Source organism: Grammomys surdaster, unplaced genomic scaffold (genome assembly GCF_004785775.1).
Source record: "Grammomys surdaster isolate TR1022 unplaced genomic scaffold, NIH_TR_1.0 345, whole genome shotgun sequence".
NCBI classification, from domain to species: domain Eukaryota; kingdom Metazoa; phylum Chordata; class Mammalia; order Rodentia; family Muridae; genus Grammomys; species Grammomys surdaster.
In genome coordinates, this window is record NW_021604764.1 from 1,777,999 (window position 1) to 1,790,385 (window position 12,387).

A 12,387-nucleotide genomic window follows, 5' to 3' on the forward strand; every position below is an offset into this window, starting at 1 on the left:
CTCAGAGTGGTGGAGCAAAGAGTGGATCTGAGAGGAGTTGGGGGAGGGTTGGGAGAAGTGAACATAATCAAACTATGTGGTAGGCACATAAGAAGTTTTCAAGGAACTAAGACAAACATTATATTTACATTGTAAAATGTACAAGGCTGGCCAGGCTTTTGCCTAAGGTTACGTAAGCATTAAGTACTTGAATGGAATGAGGGTGCTCTCGTGTCGAGCTGTCTGCAAGGTGGACAGAGAGCTCTAGGCTCCCAGTTTTCATGTGTAATCACCTATGCTGGGTTGGACTTTTCATTGATTTAAGTGCCCTTGAGTCAGCCATGCTCCTGCAAGTAACTCCAGTGAACTCATTGGATCCCCAAGCCTAAAACCTACATTCCTTTGTTATCTCTTACTATCTATCTACTGATGAGGAATCCAAGCACAATATAGTAAGTTTTCCCCGTATCACTGAAGCTCCCAGCCAAATTGACAGGCATGGATTTAGCATCTTATACAAGTTCAGCTGAGGTAGAGTTAGAGGTAACTCACATGGCTCCTTCCAGCGCAGTCAGTTCCTCGATAAATGGACTGGTCATGGCTTATCTCCAGAACTTTTGCAGGAAAGGATGGCTAGTCTCTCTTAGCGTGAGCTATCTTTCAGAATGAAACAGCAAGCCAACCAGACATGCCCCCTCTCCCATCAGAAGCTGCCATCTTTGTAAAGCTTAAGCCTCAAAGTGACATCGAAAGCTCTAGTCCACATTCAGGGTAGAAGTAATTAAGCCCCACCCCTTGAGGGGAGGCACACAGAAGATGTTCACAGGTATCTGGAAACCCACCACAACTCCTGAATAACCTCTCCTCATTTCCACAGCTTCCCCCGCATTCCTGTCCCCATCCCCAAACTAGAACAACCCATTCTCTGTTCTCATCCTAATCCTCACCCTTTGCACAAGAAATCTTCTAAAACTGTAAATCAGATTATGCCAGTTCCCTGCTTCAAATCCTCCCTCCCACAGCTTCTGGCTTTACTCTCCTGTCACACTGCTAAAAAGTCCCACAAGAACCGGCCTATGCTTAACCATCTGATCAAATTTTTTTATCAGTCCCTCTGCACTGTGTGCCAATTCCCCAAGCGTTGCCCTGTTCTGCATGTGTGTCAAGCTGCTGTGAGTCTTTCCCTTTGCTGAATGCTGGCTAGAAGCTCTCTCCTTGCCCTTAGTTGCCCCCGGCTGACCATCCCTTGCATTTCCTTCTTGCCACTTGGGGATTAGCTTGCATGCTGCTTCTAGTTTCCTTAGCCACCCAAGCTACCTTGTGCCTTCATTCCTACCACCAGGTTCTAACACCTCAGAGCTCATTTATCTGACGGTTGTTTCAAACCCAGTGTTAGTAATGAGGATAGTAAACTTTGTATGCTGGTTGGTAAGTAGCCACTTTATGAAGAGTCACAGTCTCGCACAACCTTGACCCTTCTGTCACCTCCAGGGACTCCTCTCTTCATTTCACAATAATTGGCAGCTGTCTGGCACCGCAAGTTCTCTATGGTGTGCCACCAAATTGCACTTTGTTCAGTTATGAGCAACTGAGGCTGTGCCCTGCCAATGGATCCGGACTCTGACTATATTCTGTGCTTTGGGACCTCCTGTTGCTTCTTTTGTTCATTTGCTTGCAGCCTGGTTTCTCTCTCCAGCCTGTGAACTAGGGAAGGGGCATCAGCCTCAACTGACTTGCTAGCTAGCGTTGTCTCTTTGCCTCCTACAATGGTTTCTACCTCATGACAGTTCCTCAAGCATTTATAAAGCATGAAGAAATGGCAAAGGATGAGGAGTGAGCCACTGAGGTGTTGATGAACAGCCACAGACTAGAGTTGACACTTCTGTCCCTTAACCCAGTTGTCCTGAGGCCAGCAAAGAAGCCAAGTGGTTCTGCCTGCACAAGGAATTCACTTGAAGTGCTTGGCTACTTACCTTATTTATGTCCTTTCATTTTATTGTTTAACCCATCTTGTCTTTTTCTCCTTGTCCAGTCTGCTTATCTCTTCTAAAGGCAAGAGCAAGGTTCATCTAAGCCAGTCTGCAGCGTGTGATATCATGGGCTGAGATGCAATGACAGAGACCTTTCTTTTGTTGCCTTGCTGTGACCTACACATCGATCGTCCCTTGAGTCCTCCCATCCCTCTGACTGCTCACAGCACCCACAGGCTGATTCACCTGGAAGAAAAAGAAAAGTAGGTGACTGTCCAAGGGCAAGAGGTGCTTTCCAAGTTCCTGGTACACACAATCTCTGACACCAGAATCAAGCTGCTATCTTGAAATTTGCCTCATTCGACTCCAGATCTACCCTTTACCATTCATCAGTCCTCTTGAAGATTAACTTGCTTCTTTTCTTCCCCAAACCTCCTACATTAATAAGATTGCCAGCACAGGAGGTGCTTTCAGAATCATAAAAGGTTTGCCAGTTGTGATGGTTTGTATATGCTTGGCCCAGGGAGTGGCACTATTAGAAAGTGTGGCTCTGTTGGAGTAGCTGTGTCACTGCGGGTGTGGGCTATAAGACCCTCACCCTAGCTGCCTGGAAGTCAGTCATCCACTAGCAGTGTTCAGATGAAGAGTAGAACTCTCAGCTCCTCTTGCACCAGGCCTGTCTGGATGCTGCCATATTCCTGCCTTGATGATACTGGACTGAACCTTTGAACCTGTAAGCCAGTCCCAATTAAATGTTGTCCTTATAAGGATTGTCTTGGACATGGTGTCTGTTCATAGCAGTAAAACCTTAACTAAGACACCAGGTTTTCCTGGAACGAGCTGAAGTTCCTAAAGACAGGGTCATGAGGTGGGGAGTAGAGATTTACCCACATCCACGAAAGATGCAGTATGCTGGGACTAAAAAAGCTACTAAACACTCTCATCTATTTTCTGAGGGAGAATTATGCTCAGCTTTTGCTGGAACAAATAGGGAAACCTTATTATTCCTGTATGAAATTCCTAGAGTTCTTAAGAAGTATAGTGTGTGTGCAAGATGGCTATGATAATCTTTCAGAGGCCAGTGGGTAAGTGCCAAGAAACATGAGCAAGCAAAGGTCTGTTAAGGAAAATATAATAAACACAATGAAATATCACATGATATTTTAAAAGGAAAAAAGATTCTATAATCTGCAAGATACAGATAAATCTACAAGTCGTTGTGCTAAGTGCAATAACTGATGAGAAAGAGAAATACTGCATGATCTCACTTAAATGTAGCATCTAAAAATGTTGAATTTACAGGAAGTAAAATTTACAGACAGTAGGCTGGGGTGGTGGTAACTGGTTAAGAAGGTATATTTCAAAGAAAATAAGATTTCAGTCGTGAAGAGATACATAATACAAACTGGTAAGTAAAGCCTAATATTGTTTAGCTAAAAATCGGGAAGAGGATGGATGTTGGTATTTTCACCACAGCACAAGGTTAAGCTTTAAAATAGATGTGCACTTTTCTGTAGTGTATACATACCATAAACCAACAACTAGTCCACGAGGGGTCTAAGTAAGCAATTTTTGGTCGTTCATTGAAAATAAGTTTAGAAAAGAATAAACCCAGGCTCTGTTCACATGACTTTATTATCAATATTTAAAGCTAAAGCTTAGAGTATGAATCAGCTATAACTTTTCCAATTTATTTGTTCAGCTCCATAGGCTGCACTTGTTGCTACAAGTCTTAGCGTTGTTTCCAGTATCTAACTAGCGATGAGATTCAGATGGGTGTGGTTAATTCTGCCCTGAGCTTCATGCATATGCATAACACACACACATTCTGCCCCCACCATGGCCACTGTGGCCAGGTCATAAGCTGAGAATCTTGACCAGGAGAAAAGTGATAATTCCCAGCTAGTGGAAATACCCAGGAAATGACCATGACTATCAGCCTAGGAACACGTCTGAAACACTTGTCCCAGCTTCTGTTCTCACCTCTTCTTTTCCAATTTTTTTGGGTGTAGGGATGGTGTGTGTGTGTGTGTGTGTGTGTGTGTGTGTGTAGACTGTTTATTTGTTTTGTTCTTTAGATCATTTTTTCCTTTTACTGAAAATATTTTTTCTCACATATTTCCTGATTATGGTTTCCCTTCCTCCAATTTCTCCTCTCATCTTCTTCCATCTAGATCCCCTCTCTTTCTGACTCTCATCAGAAACCAAACAGGCTTCTGAAGGGATAAAAGTAAAGTAAAATTAGATAATACAAATCTAACATATTGGAATTGACCAAAACAAACAGAAGGAAACAGCCCAAGAGAAGGCAAATGAAGCAGAGACTCACTCATTCATGTGCCCAGAAATCTCATAAAAATGGAAGCCAAATTTTGGCACAGACTGGTGCAGGCCCTGTGTACCATATGTACCCAGTTTCTATGGGTTCATATGAGTTTGATCATGTTGATTTAGAGGACATGTCTCCTTGGTGTTCTCCGTCCCTTTTGACTCTTACACTCTTTCTGCCTCCTTGTCCACCTTGTTTCCTGAGCCCTGGGAGGAGGAATTGTATAGAGATATCCCACTTAGAGCTGTGTTCCAAGGCCTCTCACTCTCTACATAACGTCTGGCTGAGCGTCTCTGTATTTTCCCCAGCTGCTGCAAGAGGAAGCTTCCCTGATAATGGCTGAGCAAGCCCCTGCTTTATGAGTACAGTAGACTGTCATTAGGAGTCATTTATTGTTATATTTTGTTGCTGTTGCCATTTTATTTTTTAAGACTAGTAGTGTTTGGCTTTACTCGAGGTCCTTGGGCTATCTAGTCTCAGTTCTTGATCACCCAACCAATCAGATCAGGTACGGTTTTGATCTTGTGGGATCGCCCTTAAGTCAAATCAGATAGTGAGTGCTTGCTCCTACAAGCCTCATGCTACATTGTATTGGCATATCTTGCAAGCAGAACACCACTGTAGATCAAAAGGCTGTGGCTGGCCTAGGGTTTATGTTTCTCCTTTGTTAGAGTGCAGAGAACCTTACTGTACCAAAGACACTAGCATATAGGGATCAAGGCTCTATGTAGATACCAGCTAGACTTCTCCATATTTAATCAGCAGTACAGGAATTTTCTTAAACAATGGGGCTTTGCTGTCAGTTTGTGGAGAGTGATCTCCTGTCTTGGCAACAGCCTAATTTTTGTTTGTCTGTCTGTTTGTTTGTTTTGTTTTATTTTTGTTCATGGTCAGGGAAGGAATCCCATAGGACCTATTTGGACAGCAACTCAATTACATGCAATCCAATGCGGGTACTGAAAGCTTCATTTGGTGACGAGAGATGGTCAGTTAGGGCTTTGTGATTTTATTTAGATCACCTTTATGTATATGTGTATAAATATGTGTGTGTGTGTGTGTGTGTGTGTGTGTGTGTGTAAGCTTCAGGTTTTTCTACTACCCCTCACATGGCCCAGAATTCTAGCTGTTTCTTCCTGTGTTCCCATTCTTGTTTCCCAACCCACCTCACCCTCCTTTTCTAGACACCTTCCCATCCATAAATATCTATTCGATTTCCCTTTCCTAACAGGATATATTTGTAACCCCTAATCTGTTACTCTATACCTAACTCTGGTTCTACAGATTGTAGTTTTCTTATTATTGACCTAACTGCTAATATCCACATGTAAGCAAATATATACCATACTTTTCTTCCTGATTCTCAGATACCTCACTCAGGAAGAATATTTTCTAGTTCATTTACCTACAATATTCATGATTATATGTTTTTTAATGGCTGAGTAATATGCCATTGTGTAAACACACCACATTTTCTTTGTTCATTCTTCATTTGAGGAACATCTAAATTATTTCCAATTTCTGGGTATTAGGAACAGAGAAACAACGAACATGGTTGACCAAATGTCTTTGTGGTAGGATGACCTTGAGCTAGATTGATTCACACCTTCCTGAAGAACTACCATATGATTTCGATAGTGGCTATAGAAGTTTGTACTCCCACCAGAAATAAAGGAATCTTCCCCTTGCTCCATACCTTCGTCAGCTCGTATTCTCAACATATGTGTGTTTGTGTGTGTGTGTGTGTGTGTGTGTGTGTGTGTGTGTCTGTGTCTGTGTCTGTGTGTGTCTGTGTGTCTGTGTATAAGCTTCTGCTCTATTAGGTTTTACTACTACCCCTCATATGACCCACTTGTGTTATTACTCTTGGTCATTCTGTCTGGTATAAGATGAAATCTCAAAATACTTGTGATTTGCATTTCCCTGATAGCAAAGGATGTTGAACATTTCTTTAAATGCTTTTCAGCAATTTGATATTCCTCTATTGAAAACTCTTTGCTTAGACATGTACCTCATCTTTAAAGCTGGCTTATTTATATTCTATTTCTATTCTGGACATTTAGTTTCATGCATATGTTGGATATTAGTTCTCTATTAGAAGTGGAGTCGGTAAGAATCTTTTTCTATTCTGTAGGCTACCTCTTTGTCCAATTGATGGTGTCCTTTGCCTTACAGATGCTTTTAAGTTTCTTAGGTCCCATTTATTAATTGTTGATCATAGTGCCTGCACCATCTGTGTTCTGCTTCGAAGGCCTTTCCCTGTGCCAATGAATGCAAGGCATTCCCCACTTTCTCTTCTATCAGGTTTAGGATATCTGGTTTTATGTTGAGGTCTTTGATCTCACTTGGACTTGAGTTTTGAGCATGGATCTATTTGCAGACATTTATTTGCATGTCTTCTACAAGAGGACATTAAGTTTAACCAGCACTATTTGCTGAAGATGCTGTCTTTTTTTGTAATGTATATTTATTTCTGGCTTCTTTATCAAAAATCAACTGTCTATAGGTATATATATTTATGTCTGTGTATTCATATGAATTCCATTCATTAATGAATCTGTTTTTGTGCCAATATCATAATTTTTATTACTATACATCGAAAGTACAACTTGACATTGGGAATGGTGATACCTCCAGCAGTTCTTTTATTATTCAGGATAGTTTTAACTCTCCCGATGTTTTTGTATTTCAATATGAAGTTTAAAAAGGTCCTCTCAAGATATATAAAGAATTGTGTGGGTACTTTGATGGGGACTGGATGATTGCTTTTGGTGGAATGAGAATTTCTACTGTCTTAATCCTACCATTCCATGAGCATGGGAGAGCTTTCCATCTTCTGCTATCTTCTTCAATTTCTCTCTTTAAGGTCCTGAAGTCTTGTCACACAGGTCTTTCACTTGCTTGGTTAGAGTTACCCAATTTATTTTGTATTATTTAAGGTCATTTTGAAAGCTGTTGTTTCCCTGAATTCTTTCTTAGTCCATTTATCCTTTGTACATAGTAGGGCTATTGAATTTTGTGTATTAACTTTGATAAATGTATTTATCAGCTGTATGAGTTTTCTCATGAAATTTTTAGAGTCAGTTATGTTTAATATAATATAAACTATAAACAATACTTTGACTTCTTTCTTTCTAATTTGTAACTCCTTGAATATAGTATCTGTTCAATACATATGGAGAGAGTGGACAACCTTGTTTCGTTCCTGATTTTAGTGAAATTGTCTTGAGTTTCTTTCCATTTATTTATATTGAGTATGGATGGGTTTGCTATAAATTGCCTTTATTATACTGAGGTATCTTCCTGCATCCCTAGTCTCTCCGGGACTTTTACCATGGAGGAATGTTGGATTCTTTCAAGGGCCTTTTCTACATCTAATGAGATAATCATGAGGTTTTTGTCTTTCAGATTGTTTATGGTGGCTTATGTTTATCAATTTACATGTGTTGAACCATCCTTCATCTCTGGGATGATGTCTACTTGATGGTAGACATCTTTTTGATGTGTTCTTGAATTTGGCTTGCAAGTATTTTATTGAATATTTTTACATCTATGTTCATAAGGGAAAATGTCCAGTAATTCTCTTCTTTGTTGAGTCTTTATATAGCTGAGCATCCAAATAACTGTAGGATCATAAAATAAATTTGGCAATGTTTCTTCTATTTCTCTTTTGTGGAATAATTTGAAGTGTATTGGCTTTAACTTCTCTTTGAAAGTTTTATAAAATTCTGTGCTAAACCCATCTGGCCCTGGGATTTTTTTAGGGGTTGTAGGTTTGTTTATACTGCTTATCTGAGTTTGATTTAACTTTGGTAAGTGTTATGTATCAAGAAATTTTTCCATTTATTTTAGATTTTTTAATTTGGCAGAGTTTAGGTTTTTAAAGGATGTCCTTATGATTCTCTGGATTCTCCTGATGTCTTGTTAAACTATCTTTACCTATCTGGATATGTTCTCTATGCCTTTTACTTAAGTTGGATATGATTTGTTGATGTCATCAATTTTCCCTAAGAATCAATTCTTTGTTTTATTTATTCTTTGCATTTTTTATTTTGTTTTGTCTTTGGTGTCGTTATGTTATTTGATTTCAGCCCTAAGTCTTATTATTTCTTACCATCTACTCCTTTTGAGTATGATTTCTTCTTTTAGTTCTAGAGCTTTTAGGTTAAAGTGTGTTGTAAAGTAGGAGATCTTCATCTCCCTCTTAAATGAGACTTGCTTTGTGTCCCAGTATGTGGTCAACATTGAAGAAAGTTCCATAAGGTGTTTTTGTGTTTAGGTGAAGAATTCCATAAATATCTGTTGTCAAGGTGGTTTATAATGTCAGTTAGCCCTAGAATTTTCCAGTTTAGTTTTTGTCTAGATGACTTGCCTACTGGTAAGAGTAGGATGTTGAAGTCTCTCTCTACTGGTGAAGGTCAATATGTTATTTAAGCTGTAGTAGCATTTCTTTTATGAACTTTGTGTGCCCCTGCCAAGAATCCAGTCTTGGCTTTGTGGAGAGGGGTTCCTGAGAGAAAGGATGTTTGGGAATGTCAAAAAGAAACTACTCAAAGTCAAATTGTGGGTCCAAGCTAGCAGCCAAGTTTCTACTGAGATGTCTTACCAGATTGCTCTCTCTCTCTTTCTCTCTCTCTCTGTCTCTCTCTCTGTCTCTCTCTCTGTCTCTGTCTCTCTCTCTCTCTCTCTCTCTGTGTGTGTGTGTGTGTGTGTGTGTGTGTGTGCATGTTCTGCTCTGCTGTAGACAGCTTTTTATTGCTATTCTAAAACCCCTCTGGTTGTGACAGCTCTTTCTGCTAGTAAAAATTCTAAAAGTAATCTGGATAGCTCATGGGTTACTTGACCAAAGTCAGAAAAAGTGCCATAAAATGATTGAATCTTCCAACCAAGTCAGAAATCCTGTTAGAAAAGATTCTTGAAGAGCTGTTTTCGCTCTTCAGAGATCTCCAGATAGCCCAGTTCTCAACATAGAAAACTGCTGCTGCTTTCTGTTAGCTCATCTCATGCAGACCACCAGCCCAACTTTTTATTTACATATTAGTTCAGTTATTTATTTCAGGTTTCCTTTTGACTATCCTAAGAATCATCATCTGGTAACCCCAGCCCCTTAATTCTTAGGAGACAGCAAGCATACATTTTTTTTTTAAAACATTGGAAAATAATTCAGAGATCTGTCTACCTTTGTTAAACTGGTTGGGTGGGACCCTGCCCTGAAATTACCATTTCTACACACCTGGGTCTAACTTTGCTTCATCCTAAGCTGAACCTGAACTCAGGAATCCATCTGTCTTTGTAAGCATAAACCAACAACTTAGCTGGGCGGGATCTCCTGTGATCACCACACCCTTAATCTCTTTATCTTCTTCCTTAGTAATTTTCTAATAAGCTGGCTCACAGCATAAGTGCTTTTCTTCCTTTAGATTTGTGAAGCCCCTCATATAATCTATATTGCATCCTTATTTTTTTTTTGCATAGTTGAGAACAAATCTTCTATTTCAGAGCCATTAAAATGAGCAAACAAGACCCTGACTGTAGGGATCATGAAAAATTAAATGTATGGGAAGTTATAAAAGTGTTCTGAGTTTAGCATTTCTTTCTCACCAGAAATTAATTATCCAATATTTTAAAAGTTTATTTAAAAATCCACTGTGATTTTAAAATCTCCCCCTTTTCATTTTCCTCTACTAATCCTTATTTCCTTTCTGTAACGTATACTGCCTTACAGTATAAAATCAAAACCAGTGTTATTAGCATCATCTTATACAGGCTCATCTGATATGAATCTCTGAGAGAGCCACATTTATACACTCCAGTTCGATAATTTTTAACCCAAAACTAGCACTTCAATATATGTATATATATATATGTCACTTCCCTTAAGTTATCCAGGCATCTCAAGAAGCTGACAAGCCCAAAGGTATCAGAGGTTAGGAATAATAACAATAAGTAATTCATGAAATAGAAGCATAAATTTAAAGAAAAAATCTTACATTCATTCACCCATAAGAAAGAATGGTCTTCATTCATGTTAGAACCTGTGTGAATCTTACGATCACTAAAAAGCAACAAACGCCAGGACTGAGTTTCTAGGAAATAGTTGTACAGGGCAAGTGTTTAGATGGAAACAGACAAATAGTTGCTAGGGCTGGAGGGAGTGAAAGGTGGGTGTGGTACTTGATGAATTTCCTTTCAGAGACAATTAAATATTCTGGCAGAAGAGAGTAGTGAAGGTTGCACATTGAATGCCCTATATTCTATTGAACTGTACACTGCAAAATAGTGGAACAGTGTATTTTATGTCACAGGAACTTTACCACTGGTTTTTAACAGGAAAAAAGTATTTAAAAGTTGGCCATTGGGGTGGGGACTAATAAAATGTGTGAATTCCTGATAAGACAGCATAAATTTATGCACTAGGAGAAATAAAGAAGTTATCATCACAAGGTCCAAAGAGATTTTAAAACAGCAAAATGATGTTTTAAAACTACTTTTTCCATTAAAATTTTAGAAATAGATGAAAAGAATTCCTTCCTAAAGTTATCAAAGCTTAGGGGAAAAAAAAACAGGAAAACCAAAACAAAAAACATGGTGTTTTGTGTTTGCTGACAAAATGTAATTTCTATTTTGTATATTGTGGTTCATATTCATGTAATATATATGCATATATGTTCATATGTGCTTTCCTGGAAGTTAGAGAAGAATACTTGCTATCCTGTTCTGTTGCTGTGATGGCTATTCTTGGCTGTCAACTTAACTAGATCTGGAATGAACTACCATCAAGAAATGGAGGGTACACACATGATCCCAATCTGGAGATTAGAAGACACAGGCTTCTGACCTGGATCTTGACGTGGAATGATACACGCCTTTGATCTAGATCTTGAGGCATAGTGGCCTAGGCAAGGTAGTACACACCTTTAATCTCAGGAGACTGGAGCAAGCAGATCTCTGAGTTCAAGGCCAGCCTGGGACAGAGCATGTTCCAAATCCAGGCATGGTGGTACATGTCTCTAATCTGGGCCATATCTTCTGCTGGAGGCCTACATAAGGATAGTGGAAGAAGGAAGGCTCATTACACTTCACCTGCTTGCACTTACTTCACAGAACATCTGTTGGTACCTACTTCTTCAGCATTCCAGCTGATACAGACAACCAGCTGAAACAGCTAGCCTTTTTGGGACTGACAAACTAATAGATCCCCATTGAAAAACAATAGAACTTTCCATTTATAGCTGCCCATTGTTGCATTAATTGGACTGCAGTCTGTAACATATTCCAATAACTTCCCTTACTATATAGAGACATTTCATAAGTTCTTTGACTCTAGAGGATCCTGACTAATACAGTTACTCTGCCCTATTCCCTCGATACTGGCTCTCTTACCTCATATAGAGCTATGTCAGCAGCCAGGAAGCCCCAGCAAGCCCCTTGTCCTTCCCCACAACATTGATGATGTCACATGCCCATACTCAGCGTTTCACACCAGCTCCAGAGATTTGCTTCAGGTCATCTTGCATAGCCAACAGTGTTTCTAAACCATTCCACACCCCAACACAGATTATACATTAAGTTCTCCCTGAAAGATATCTCCAGAGGTACCTTCATGGGTGTGTACTCTTCCACTACTTCATGGAGGAAAAAAGTTTTACATAAACTCTTCTAGGGAATAGGAAAAGACAGAATCCCTCTTAGCTCTTTGTCAGGTCAATATGACTTTGACATCAAAACCTGGCAAACCTATTAAACAGGGAGTAATTGAAATTACAGATTGGTCGTTTTAATGAATATGGATATTGGCCAATGAAAAAAGGATATTAGCCAAGTTAGTCTACAACACATAAAAAAGGACAAACATCATACACAAGGAGGACATGCACTGAGGATAAAAACGTGGTTTAACATTTTAAATCAACCCTATAATTAACAGAATAAAGGAGAAAAATAATTGGAGCACCTCAACAGATGCAGAAAGGGGATTTGTAACAGATTTTTTTAATAATAAAATTGTAGTAAATGGTGATTGTTTGTTTATATTATAAATAATCAGATGAAGAGATTCTACTGACAGGAACTGCAGCAAACAGCAGACATGACACAACTGGAAGGCCTCCT